This window comes from Chiloscyllium punctatum, chromosome 31 (assembly GCF_047496795.1).
Source record: "Chiloscyllium punctatum isolate Juve2018m chromosome 31, sChiPun1.3, whole genome shotgun sequence".
NCBI classification, from domain to species: Eukaryota; Metazoa; Chordata; class Chondrichthyes; order Orectolobiformes; family Hemiscylliidae; genus Chiloscyllium; species Chiloscyllium punctatum.
The window spans coordinates 67,556,777-67,570,630 of record NC_092769.1 but is presented as its reverse complement, the minus strand read 5'-3'; the positions used below and the strand labels follow the sequence as shown (position 1 = coordinate 67,570,630).

Sequence of the window (13,854 nt, the reverse complement as noted above, 5' to 3'; positions counted from 1 at the left end):
CGCTAAATTGTCCCACAGTGCCCAGGGATGTGCAGGTTAGGGTGGACTGGCCGCGCTAAATTGTCCCACAGTGCCCAGGGATGTGCAGGTTAGGGTGGATTGGCCGCGCTAAATTGTCCCACAGTGCCCAGGGGTGTGCAGGTTAGGGTGGATTGGCCGCGCTAAATTGTCCCACAGTGCCCAGGGGTGTGCAGGTTAGGGTGGATTGGCCACGCTAAATTGTCCCACAGTGCCCAGGGATGTGCAGGTTAGGGTGGATTGGCCGCGCTAAATTGTCCCACAGTGTCCAGGGATGTATAGGTTAGGGTGGATTGGCCGCGCTAAATTGTCCCACAGTGCCCAGGGGTGTGCAGGTTAGGGTGGATTGGCCGCGCTAAATTGTCCCACAGTGCCCAGGGGTGTGCAGGTTAGGGTGGATTGGCCGCGATAAATTGTCCCACAGTGCCCAGGGGTGTGCAGGTTAGGGTGGATTGGCCGCGATAAATTGTCCCACAGTGCCCAGGGATGTGCAGGTTAGGGTGGATTGGCCGCGCTAAATTGTCCCACAGTGCCCAGGGATGTGCAGGTTAGGGTGGATTGGCCGCGCTAAATTGTCCCATAGTGCCCAGGGATGTGCAGGTTAGGGTGGATTAGTCAGGGTTAAATATTGGACGAGGGAATGGGAATGGGTCTGGGTGGGCGACTCTTCGCAGGGTCTCAGTGTGGACCTGCTGGGCCGAAGGCTGTGTTTCCACACTTTAGGGATTCTCAGTCTGTCCTTAACACAAAGATACAACGCAAAAGTGGAGACGGTACAAATTTAGGAAAGTCCAATGAGTTTGATGTTGGTGGTCAGTCAGGTGAGCTCCAGGAGTCCCTCAGGGGAATGTACTCGGCCCAACTGTCTTCAGCTGCTTCCTCAATGACCTTCCCTCCATCAGAAGGTCAGGAGGGGAGACTTTCCCCAATGATAACACAGTGTTCAGCTCCATTCTCCTCGGATACTGAAGCAGTCCGTGCCCAAATGCAGCAAGACCCGGACAATATCCAGGCCTTGGGCTGACATGTCGTGAGTAACAGTCAAACCACGCAAATGCCAGGCCATCTCCTCCTGACTTTCAAGGGGGTTACCATCACTGAACCTCCGCAAATATCAACATCCCGGGGAGTACCATTGATCAGAGACTGAATGGGACTTGCCATATAAATACAGTGGCTGTAAGTGCAGGTCAGACATTCACAATACTGCAGCAGAACTGTCCCACCATCGACAAGGCACAGGTCAGGAGGCTGAGGGAACACTCTCCACTTGCCCCTGGATGGGAGGGGGGGGGGGGGGCAGCTCCAACAACACTCGAGAAGCTCGACACCATCCAGAGGGAAAGCAGCCCCCGCTCGATTGGTACCACATCCACAAGCATCTCTCCTTCCCTCTCCTCCCTCCTCCACATTCTCCATCTTTCCCTCCCTTCCCTTTCTCCCCTCATCTCACTTCCTTTCCCATCCTATACTTCCTATTTCTCCACTCCCTCCTTTCCACCCTGTTCCCCTCTCCTGTCTCACCCACTCACTCTTCTCCACTCCCTCCTTCCCTCTTGCTCCCATTTCCTCTCTTTCCTGTTTTGCCACTCTCCCTCCATTCAGTCTCTCTCCCCTCCCTCCATCTTTCCTTGCCCTCTCTTTCCCACTTTCCTGTTTTCTTCCCCCATTCCTCTTTCTTTCCCCCATTTTCCCCCCCATTCCCTATCTCCCTCCTTCTTGCCCCATTCCCACGTTCCCATTCTCCTGCCTTCCCCTGTCTCTCGTCCTTTGCTCCTTCCTCCTGTGTTCCCCCCTCCTTCTTGCCCTCCTCTCCTTCATTCTGCCCTGTCTCCCTCACCCCTCCCTCATTCACCCTCTCTCTCACCTCTTTCGCCTCTCCCTCCCACTCTCCCACTCTCCCCCTCCCTCCCCTCCACCCCTCCTTCCTCCCCACCATTCTCTCCATCCTTCCTTCAATTCCCAACCCCCAATTGTCTCTCCCCTTCTCTCCCATACACTCCCTCCTTCCCCTTTCCCTCTCTCCTTCCCTTCCCCCCCACCTCCCTCTCCCCTCTTCCCCCCTACCTCCCTCTCCCCCCCTACCTCCCTCTCCCCTCTTCCCCCCCACCTCCCTCTCCCCTCTTCCCCCCTACCTCCCTCTCCCCCCCACCTCCCTCTCCCCTCTTCCCCCCCACCTCCCTCTCCCCTCTTCCCCCCTACCTCCCTCTCCCCCCCTACCTCCCTCTCCCCTCTTCCCCCCCACCTCCCTCTCCCCTCTTCCCCCCTACCTCCCTCTCCCCCCCACCTCCCTCTCCCCCCCACCTCCCTCTCCCCTCTTCCCCCCACCTCCCTCTCCCTTTCCATCTCTCTCCTCCCTCTCCTCCTCCTTCCCTCTCCCTTCTCCCTCTCTCTCCCCTCTCCCTCTACCTCCCTCCCCCTCTCCCTTCTCCTCCCCCTCTCACTCCCACCTCCCTCTCCCTCCGTCTAGCCTCTCCTCCCTCTCCCCCTACCTCCTTCTCGCCTCTCCTCCCCTCTCCCTCCACCCTCCCTCTGCTTCCCTCCCTCATTACCCCTCTCTATCCCTCCCTCATCTCTCTTTCCCTCCATCCCTCCTCCTCTGCCTACATCCCTCCCTCTCTCCCTCAATCTCTCTCCCTCCCTCCCCTCTGCCTCTGCTTCCCTCCCTCATTACCCCTCTCTATCCCTCCCTCTCTCCCTCTCCCCTCTCTCCCCTCTCCCTCATTACCCCTCTCCCCTCTCTCCCTCATTACCCCTCTCTATCCCTCCCTCTCTCCCTCTCCCCTCTCTCCCTCATTACCCCTCTCCCCTCTCTCCCTCATTACCCCTCTCTATCCCTCCCTCTCTCCCTCTCCCCTCTCTCCCCCTCTCCCTCATTACCCCTCTCCCCTCTCTCCCTCATTACCCCTCTCTATCCCTCCCTCTCTCCCTCTCCCCTCTCTCCCTCATTACCCCTCTCCCCCCTCTCCCTCATTACCCCTCTCCCCTCTCTCCCTCATTACCCCTCTCTATCCCTCCCTCTCTCCCTCTCCCCTCTCTATCCCTCCCTCATCTCTCTCTCCCTCCTCTCTCCCTCTCTCCCCTCTCTCCCTCATTACCCCTCTCTATCCCTCCCTCTCTCCCTCTCCCCTCTCTCCCTCATTACCCCTCTCCCCTCTCTCCCTCATTACCCCTCTCTATCCCTCCCTCTCTCCCTCTCCCCTCTCTCCCCTCTCCCTCATTACCCCTCTCCCCTCTCTCCCTCATTACCCCTCTCTATCCCTCCCTCTCTCCCTCTCCCCTCTCTATCCCTCCCTCATCTCTCTCTCCCTCCTCTCTCCCTCTCTCCCCTCTCCCTCATTACCCTCTCTATCCCTCCCTCTCTCCCTCTCCCCTCTCTATCCCTCCCTCTCTCCCTCTCCCCTCTCTCCCTCATTACCCCTCTCTATCCCTCCCTCTCCCCTCTCCCCTCTCTATCCCTCCCTCATCTCTCTCTCCCTCCTCTCTCCCTCTCCCCTCTCTATCCCTCCCTCATCTCTCTCTCCCTCCTCTCTCCCTCTCCCCTCTCCCTCCCCCGGCCCTTGTTACGTCCCCCGGCCCGTCACAGGAGCCCCTTGCCCCGCGGTGTCAGTGCAGCTCCCGCGGCTCCTCCAGCCGCCCCCCCCCGACCCGGACACACCCAGCGATGGGATGCGGAGCCTCCAAGAAAAACGCTGCAGGTGGGTCCCTCCCTCCCTCCCTCAATCCTTCCCTCAATCCCTCCCTCCCTCCCTCTCTCAATCAGCCCCGGGCCCCGAACCCGCAGAACCCCCCCCCATGGCCCCCACAGTCCCTGGAGCCCAGCACCTCACTGTGCTCAGTCCCAAACTCCACCGTGAATCATCCAACACCCCCCCCATTCCACATCACTTTGCACGACATTCTCATTCTGAACTTTAATGGTGAGTGTGAACACTTGGTCTCCAACCTCAGCACTGAACCCAATCGGAGTCGCATTCCCAGCCTGAGCCCAGTCTGAACATTGATCCTCACTGTGAGCATCAACACTTATTCAAACATTCATTCTGCGACCTGAGCATTTATCCCCCAATTGGAGTGTCCATCTACAATTTGCAACGATTCCCAAGCCCTGAGTAAAAGCCCCTGACACAGAACGGGATTTGGGCCTCAGCACTGACCCTCCGACAGAGCGGCGCTCCCTCAGTACTGACCCTCAGACAGTGCGGCACTCCCTCAGTACTGACCCTCCGACAGAGCGGCGCTCCCTCAGTACTGACCATCCGACAGTGCGGCGCTCCCTCAGTACTGACCCTCCGACAGTGCGGCACTCCCTCAGTACTGACCCTCTGACAGTGCGGCACTCCCTCAGTACTGACCCTCTGACAGTGCAGCACTCCCTCAGTACTGACCCTCTGACAGTGCAGCACTCCCTCAGTACTGACCCTCTGACAGTGCAGCACTCCCTCAGTACTGACCCTCCGACAGTGCGGCGCTCCCTCAGTACTGACCCTCTGACAGTGCAGCACTGCCTCAGTACTGACCCTCCGACAGTGCGGCACTCCCTCAGTACTGACCCTCCGACAGTGCGGCACTCCCTCAGTACTGACCCTCCGACAGTGCTGCACTCCCTCAGCACTGACCCTCCGACAGTGCGGCACTCCCTCAGTACTGACCCTCCGAGAGTGCGGCGCTCCCTCAGTACTGACCCTCTGACAGTGCGGCACTGCCTCAGTACTGACCCTCCGACAGTGCGGCACTCCCTCAGTACTGACCCTCCGACAGTGCGGCACTCCCTCAGTACTGACCCTCCGACAGTGCTGCACTCCCTCAGCACTGACCCTCCGACAGTGCGGCACTCCCTCAGTACTGACCCTCCGAGAGTGCGGCGCTCCCTCAGTACTGACCCTCTGACAGTGCGGCACTCCCTCAGTACTGACCCTCCGACAGTGCGGCGCTCCCTCAGTACTGACCCTCCGACAGTGCGGTGCTCCCTCAGCACTGACCCTCCGACAGTGCGGTGCTCCCTCAGTACTGACCCTCCGACAGTGCAGCGCTCCCTCAGTACTGACCCTCCGACAGTGCGGGACTCCCTCAGCACTGACCCTACGACAGTGCGGCACTCCCTCAGTACTGACCCTCCGACAGTGCAGGACTCCCTCAGCACTGACCCTCCGACAGTGCAGGACTCCCTCAGTACTGACCCTCCGACAGTGCGGCACTCCCTCAGTACTGACGCTCTGACAGTGCGGCGCTCCCTCAGCACTGACCCTCCGACAGTGCAGGACTCCCTCAGCACTGACCCTCCGACAGTGCAGGACTCCCTCAGTACTGACCCTCCGACAGTGCAGCACTCCCTCAGTACTGACCCTCCGACAGTGCGGCACTCCCTCAGTACTGACCCTCCGACAGTGCGGCGCTCCCTCAGTACTGACCCTCCGACAGTGCGGCGCTCCCTCAGTACTGACCCTCTGACAGTGCGGCGCTCCTTCAGTACTGACCCTCTGACAGTGCGGCGCTCCCTCAGTACTGACCCTCTGACAGTGCGGCGCTCCCTCAGTACTGACCCTCCGACAGTGCGGCGCTCCCTCAGTACTGACCCTCCGACAGTGCGGCGCTCCCTCAGCACTGACCCTCCGACAGTGCGGCGCTCCCTCAGCACTGACCCTCCGACAGTGCGGCGCTCCCTCAGCACTGACCCTCCGACAGTGCGGCGCTCCCTCAGTACTGACCCTCCGACAGTGCGGCATTCCCTCAGCACTGACCCTACGACAGTGCTGCCCTCCCTCAGCACTGACCCTCCGACAGTGCGGCACTCCCTCAGAACTGACCCTCCGACAGTGCAGCGCTCCCTCAGTACTGACCCTCCGACAGTGCGGCACTCCCTCAGTACTGACCCTCCGACAGTGCGGCACTCCCTCAGTACTGACCCTCCGACAGTGCGGCGCTCCCTCAGTACTGACCCTCTGACAGTGCGGCGCTCCCTCAGTACTGACCCTCTGACAGTGCGGCGCTCCCTCAGTACTGACCCTCCGACCGTGCTGCCCTCCCTCAGCACTGACCCTCCGACAGTGCGGCGCTCCCTCAGTACTGACCCTTCGACAGTGCGGCGCTCCCTCAGTACTGACCCTCCGACAGTGCGGCACTCCCTCAGTACTGACCCTCTGACAGTGCGGCGCTCCCTCAGTACTGACCCTTCGACAGTGCGGCACTCCCTCAGTACTGACCCTCTGACAGTACAGCGCTCCCTCAGTACTGACCCTCCGATAGTGCGGCGCTCCCTCAGTACTGACCCTCTGACAGTGCGGCACTCCCTCAGTACTGACCCTCCAACAGTGCGTCACTCCCTCAGTACTGACCCTCCGACAGTGCAGGACTCCCTCAGTACTGACCCTCCGACAGTGCGGCGCTCCCTCAGTACTGACCCTCCGACAGTGCAGCGCTCCCTCAGTACTGACCCTCTGACAGTGCAGCGCTCCCTCAGTACTGACCCTCCGACAGTGCAGGACTCCCTCAGTACTGACCCTCCGACAGTGCGGCGCTCCCTCAGTACTGACCCTCCGACAGTGCAGGACTCCCTCAGTACTGACCCTCCGACAGTGCGGCGCTCCCTCAGCACTGACCCTCTGACAGTGCGGCGCTCCCTCAGCACTGACCCTCCGACAGTGCAGCGCTCCCTCAGCACTGACCCTCCGACAGTGCAGGACTCCCTCAGCACTGACCCTCCGACAGTGCAGGACTCCCTCAGTACTGACCCTCCGACAGTGCGGCACTCCCTCAGTACTGACCCTCCGACAGTGCAGGACTCCCTCAGTACTGACCCTCCGACAGTGCGGCACTCCCTCAGTACTGACCCTCCGACAGTGCGGCGCTCCCTCAGTACTGACCCTCCGACAGTGCGGCGCTCCCTCAGTACTGACCCTCCGACAGTGCGGCGCTCCCTCAGCACTGACCCTCCAACAGTGCGGCGCTCCCTCAGTACTGACCCTCCGACCGTGCTGCCCTCCCTCAGCACTGACCCTCCGACAGTGCGGCGCTCCCTCAGTACTGACCCTTCGACAGTGCGGCGCTCCCTCAGTACTGACCCTCCGACAGTGCGGCACTCCCTCAGTACTGACCCTCTGACAGTGCGGCGCTCCCTCAGTACTGACCCTTCGACAGTGCGGCACTCCCTCAGTACTGACCCTCCGACAGTGCGGCGCTCCCTCAGTACTGACCCTCTGACAGTGCAGCGCTCCCTCAGTACTGACCCTCCGACAGTGCGGCGCTCCCTCAGTACTGACCCTCTGACAGTGCAGCGCTCCCTCAGTACTGACCCTCTGACAGTGCGGCACTCCCTCAGTACTGACCCTCCGACAGTGCGGCGCTCCCTCAGTCCTGACCCTCCGACAGTGCGGCGCTCCCTCAGTACTGACCCTCTGACAGTGCGGCACTCCCTCAGTACTGACCCTCTGACAGTGCGGCGCTCCCTCAGTACTGACCCTCTGACAATGCGGCACTCCCTCCGTATTGACCCTCCGACAGTGCGGCGTCCCTCAGTACTGACCCTCTGACAGTGCGGCGCTCCCTCAGTACTGACCCTCTGACAGTGCGGCACTCACTCAGCACTGACCCTCCGACAGTGCGGCACTCCCTCAGTACTGACCCTCCGACAGTGCGGCGCTCCCTCAGTACTGACCCTCCGACAGTGCGGCGCTCCCTCAGTACTGACCCTCCGACAGTGCGGCACTCCCTCAGTATTGACCATCCAACAGTCGGTGGCGGGAACGAGGAGGGGCGCGTTGTCGGTCGATGCTCCCCTCAGGCCCAGGGGCACGTACAGCCTCCACCCGAATGGCACTGACTCTCTGCCGCCTCCCCTCCCTCCCCCACCCTCCAACTGCAGAGGCCGTCATCGAGCCCGTCGCGGTCCCGGAGCCGGAAGCTGAAGGCCCCCTGACGCCGTCGCCGTCACCCGAACCCTCGGAGGAACTGAGTGCCGCAGTGGACAGCCCCCCCCCTGACCCGACCCCCAAGCCTCGGCGCATCTGCAAAATCATCCCCAAGGGGAAGAAGAGGAGGAAGGGGAGGTCAAACAGAGCGCTGGAAACGCAGGCTCCTGTCGAATAGCTGCTGGTGCCCAATGACACGGTGAGGAATGGCCGCATGGGGGGGAGCGGGGGAGGGGCAAGCGCAGCGTCCGGGAGCGACACAACGGGATAGATCTGACAGAGTTCACTGCGGGCTCCTGGGGGAGGTGGTTAATTCTCATCGCAATCCCCTCCCCTCTCCATTGGTTCACCCCAAAATGCACCCTCCCAGCTCTGCCACCCCAATTCCCACCTGGCAAATGCGATTCAACAAGCCCCCCCCCCCCCCCCCCCACAACTTCCCCCAAGGGCAGGCAGGTTTGGGGAGGGGTGTGGGGGAATGGTGCTGGAGAGCCTTTATACGGGAGTGTCCCTGGTTCGGGTCCATACACACACCCCCACACACACGCACACACGCACACACACACGCACGCACGCACACACGCACACACACACACACACACGCTCACACAGACTCCAGAGCGCTGGCAGTAATTTTGAGATGACCGCCCTTGATTAAGGTCCAGCTTTTTCGGTCTCCTTCCCATAAAACCACAAGAAATGCAAAGATGTGCAGGTTAGGGTGGATTGGCCGTGCTAAATTGTCCCATAGTGCCCAGGGATGTGCAGGTTAGGGTGGATTGGCTGTGCTAAATTGTCCCGTAGTGCCCAGGGATGTGCAGGTTAGGGTGGATTGGCCGTGCTAAATTGTCCCATAGTGCCCAGGGATGTGCAGGTTAGGGTGGATTGGCCGTGCTAAATTGTCCCGTAGTGCCCAGGGATGTGCAGGTTAGGGTGGATTGGCCGTGCTAAATTGTCCCGTAGTGCCCAGGGATGTGCAGGTTAGGGTGGATTGGCCGTGCTAAATTGTCCCATAGTGCCCATGGATGTGCAGGTTAGGGTGGATTGGCCGTGCTAAATTGTCCCGTAGTGCCCAGGGATGTGCAGGTTAGGGTGGATTGGCCGTGCTAAATTGTCCCGTAGTGCCCAGGGATGTGCAGGTTAGGGTGGATTGGCCGTGCTAAATTGTCCCGTAGTGCCCAGGGATGTGCAGGTTAGGGTGGATTGGCCGTGCTAAATTGTCCCGTAGTGCCCAGGGATGTGCAGGTTCGGGTGGATTGGCCGTGCTAAATTGTCCCGTAGTGTCCAGGGATGTGCAGGTTAGGGTGGATTGGCCGTGCTAAATTGTCCCATTGTCCCATAGTGTCCAGGGATGTGCAGGTTAGGGTGGATTGGTCGTGCTAAATTGTTCCGTAGTGCCCAGGGATGTGCAGGTTAGGGTGGATTGGCCGTGCTAAATTGTCCCATAGTGCCCAGGGATGTGCAGGTTAGAGTGGATTGGCCGTGCTAAATTGTCCCACAGTGCCCAGGGATGTGTAGGTTAGGGTGGATTGGCCGTGCTAAATTGTCCCACAGTGCCCAGGGATGTGCAGGTTAGGGTGGATTGGCCGTGCTAAATTGTCCCACAGTGCCCAGGGATGTGCAGGTTAGGGTGGATTGGCCGTGCTAAATTGTCCCATAGAGCCCAGGGATGTGCAGGTTAGGGTGGATTGGCCGTGCTAAATTGTCCCGTAGTGCCCAGGGATGTGCAGGTTAGGGTGGATTGGCCGTGCTAAATTGTCCCGTAGTGTCCAGGGATGTGCAGGTTAGGGTGGATTGGCCGTGCTAAATTGTCCCGTAGTGCCCAGGGATGTGCAGGTTAGGGTGGATTGGCCGTGCTAAATTGTCCCGTAGTGTCCAGGGATGTGCAGGTTCGGGTGGATTGGCCGTGCTAAATTGTCCCGTAGTGTCCAGGGATGTGCAGGTTAGGGTGGATTGGCCGTGCTAAATTGTCCCGTAGTGCCCAGGGATGTGCAGGTTAGGGTGGATTGGCCGTGCTAAATTGTCCCGTAGTGCCCAGGGATGTGCAGGTTAGGGTGGATTGGCCGTGCTTAATTGTCCCATAGTGCCCAGGGATGTGCAGGTTAGGGTGGATTGGCCGTGCTAAATTGTCCCACAGTGCCCAGGGATGTGCAGGTTAGGGTGGATTGGCCGTGCTAAATTGTCCCACAGTGCCCAGGGATGTGCAGGTTAGGGTGGATTGGCCGTGCTAAATTGTCCCGTTGTGCCCAGGGATGTGCAGGTTAGGGTGGATTGGCCGTGCTAAATTGTCCCGTAGTGCCCAGGGATGTGCAGGTTAGGGTGGATTGGCCGTGCTAAATTGTCCCGTAGTGCCCAGGGATGTGCAGGTTAGGGTGGATTGGCCGTGCTAAATTGTCCCATAGTGCTCAGGGATGTGCAGGTTAGAGTGGATTGGCCGTGCTAAATTGTCCCACAGTGCCCAGGGATGTGTAGGTTAGGGTGGATTGGCCGTGCTAAATTGTGCCACAGTGCCCAGGGATGTGCAGGTTAGGGTGGATTGGCCGTGCTAAATTGTCCCACAGTGCCCAGGGATGTGCAGGTTAGGGTGGATTGGCCGTGCTAAATTGTCCCGTAGTGCCCAGGGATGTGCAGGTTAGGGTGGATTGGCCGTGCTAAAGTGTCCCATAGTGCTCAGGATTGTATACATTAGGGTGGATTAGTCAGTGCTAAGTACAGGCTATTAGAGTCTTGGGGAGGTAGTCAGTGGGGACCTGTTGGGCCGAAGGGTCTGTTTCCACACTGTCGGGATTCTGTGAATCTAAATGGGAACAAGGAGTAGAATACAAAAGTGAAAACTCAGAGGACAATTGGGATTGAGTCAGGGGAGAACCATGAATGCAAACCGAAAGCACTGTGGATGCTGCAAGTCAGAAACGCAAACAGAAGTCGCTGGAAAAGCTCTGCAGGTCTGGCAGCACCTGTGAGGAGAAATCACAGAATTAACGTTTCGGTGACCCTTCCTCAGCCCAGGAAGGCTCTGAGGAAGGGTCACCAGTCCCGAAACGTTAACTCTGATTTCTCTTCATGGATGCTGCCTGACCTGCTGAAGTTTCCCGGCAATACCCACCTGGTCCTCTCAGACTGCCTGGTCGGTCACTCATTCCCTCCGTGCCTGTGGTACAATCGACTCTCTGACCACGCCACCTCCACAAGGTTCCCTGCCCAGGGTTCATTGCCAGTGATTCCAGACACCTTTAGCCAGTGACAACTTAAGCATTTGACAGGATCCCCATGGGAGACTGGTTAGCAAGGTTAGATCTCATGGAATACAGGGAGAACTCGCCATTTGGCTCAAACTCAGAGGACAGAGGGTGGTGCTGGAGGGTTGTTTTTCAGACTGGAGGCCTGTGACCAGTGGAGTGCCACAAGGATCGGTGCTGAGACCTTTCATCATTCGGGTAAATGATTTGGATGTGAGTACAAGAGGGATAGTTAGTAAGTTTGCAGATGACACCAAAATTGGAGGTGTAGTGGACAGCGAAGAGGGTTACCTCAGATTACAACAGGATCTGGACCAGATAGGCCAATGGGCTGAGAAGTGGCAGATGGAGTTTAATTCCGATAAATGCGAGGTGCTGCATTTCGGGAAAGCAAATCTTAGCAGGACTTATACACTTAATGGCCAAGTCCAAGGGAGTGTTGCTGAACAAAGAGACCTTGGAGTGCAGGTTCATAGCTCCTTGAAAGTGCAGTCACAGGTAGATAGGATAGTGAAGATGGTGTTTGGTATGCTTTCCTTTATTGGTCAGAGTATTTAATTTTTTAGGTTAGATTCCCTACAGTGTGGAAACAGGCCCTTCGGTCCAACCAGTCCACATAAATTCTCCAAAGACGCATTTCCCTCTGACTAATGCACTTAACACTATGGACAATTTAGCACGGCCAATTCACCCTAACTTGCACATCTTTGGACTGTGGGAGGAAACCAGAGCACCCAGAGGAAACCCATGCAGACACGGGGAGAATATGCAAACTCCACACAGACAGTCATGCAAGGGTAGAATCGAACCTGGGACCCTGGTGCTGTGAGGCAGCAGTGCTAAGCACTGAGCAACCATGTCACCCTAACTCCTGTATTGAGTACAGGAGTTGGGAGGTCATGTTGCAGCTGTACAGGACATTGGTTAGGCCACTGTCGGAATATTGTGTGCAATTCTGGTCTCCTTCCTGTCGGAAAGATGTTGTGAAACTTGAAAGGGTTCAGAAAAGATTTACGAGGATGTTGCCGGGGTTGAGCGATAGGGAGAGGTTGGATGGGTTGGGGCTGTTTTCCCTGGAGCGTCGGATATAAGATCATGAGAGGCACGGATAGAACAAATAGACGAAGTCTTTTCCCTGGGGTGGGGGGAGTCCAGAACTAGAGGGGCATAGGTTTAGGGTGAGAGGGGAAAGGTATAAAAGAGACCTGAGGGGCAACTTTTTCACACAGAGGGTGGTACGTGTATGGAATGAGCTGCTAGAGGATGTGGTGGAGGCTGGTACAATGACAACATTTAAAAGGCATCTGGATGGGGACATGAATAGGAAGGGTTTGGAGGGATATGGGCCGGGTGCTGGCAGGTGGGACTAGATTGGGTTGGGATATCTGGTCGGCATGGATGGGTTGGGCCGAAGGGTCTGTTTCCGTGCTGGACATCTCTGTGACTCGATGACTCCTGTAGCTGCTTTGGTGTAGGTGCACGGTGCGTCCACAAGTTCCTAAATACACCTTCAGCCACATTGTCCTCCCAATGCACACATTTTACAAGCTCCTTCACACAAGCGGTCTCAGTTGCCAATTACTTGGCTCCCCAGCTAGTTCCTCTGCAACTGCTGTAAGATACTGACACTGAACAGTGTGGAAAGAAAAAGGTTGATTCTACCTTCAATCACCCAACACCTCACTTGCACTCAGTTTGCAAGGTGCAGTATGATGCCTGCATTTATATAATCTGACACTCAGTTGCAGAGTGCTGCCTCTGGGAGATGGACTCCCGCTGTGCTGGTCTAATGAAGGGGAGCACATTTCCAAAACCCAGCAAAGCAATCTGAAGGTGCGGGGTGGGTTTAGTCAATTCATTATCCACCCCCACCCCAGTTCTTTATTTTTCCAGGCCTGGCAGAGATTAACGCCAAATTGTCTTTGGCAAAAGCAGAAAAAAAATACGGTTCAGCCGCGGAGGGCAAAAGGAGGTGAGTGAAGGACAGAGCTATGCTGAAGAGCGACTTTGACCAAGAGGAAACTTTCTAGAGGCTGGATCAAGCTGAAGCAAATACATAATGTTTAACCAGAGCAAATGCTGTAGCTCACTGTGTCTCTGTAAATTGATTTATTGTCTCAGCTGGGCCTGTGTCTGTCCTTCTTTATGGAGCTTCCCCCCGCCCCCCCTTCCCCCCCTCCCCCCCTCCCCCACACTCCATTACAGCACCTTCCAGCCCCCTGATAGATCCCAGCAAGGGGGTCTGTTTGAGACATGGAGGAGCCGGTGTCGGACTGGGCTGGACAAAGTTAGAAACCACATGACACCAGGTTAATTGGAAGCACTAGCTTTTGGAGCGCTGCTCCTTCATCAGCTGGTTGTGGAGAGTAAGATCGTAGGACACAGAATTTATCGCAAAAGGTTTACAGCAACTGAAATTATACTTTGAAAAAGACCTGGACTTTCAATGTGTAATTTCAGTTACACCACACTGTAGTAATCGCGATAAATTCTGTGTCTTACGATCTTTTTCTCCACAACCACCTGATGAAGGAGCAGTGCTCCGAAAGCTAGTGCTTCCAAATTAACCTGTTGGACTATAACCTGGTGTCGCGGGATCTGTTTGATAAAGCGAGGGCTCGGACTCCCGGTCAGCTCATTTTGCCCCTCCATTCCTGATTTCCACGGGGTCACACGACCACAGAAAGGGT

The 13,854-nt window shown here is 57.5% G+C and overlaps 1 long non-coding RNA gene across 2 annotated transcripts; it reads left to right on the top strand.

Annotated features, from left to right (window-relative positions):
* The first annotated feature begins 3,456 nt into the window (after positions 1 to 3,456).
* LOC140456845 (uncharacterized) lies at positions 3,457 to 13,284 on the top strand. Of its 2 annotated transcripts, none has more exons than XR_011953178.1 (3): positions 3,457 to 3,716; positions 7,880 to 8,124; positions 13,100 to 13,284. It is a non-coding gene; the product is annotated as an uncharacterized lncRNA (long non-coding RNA). The 2 variants fall into 2 exon arrangements; XR_011953177.1 differs by having other exon boundaries at positions 13,058 to 13,284.
* Positions 13,285 to 13,854: the final 570 nt, after the last annotated feature.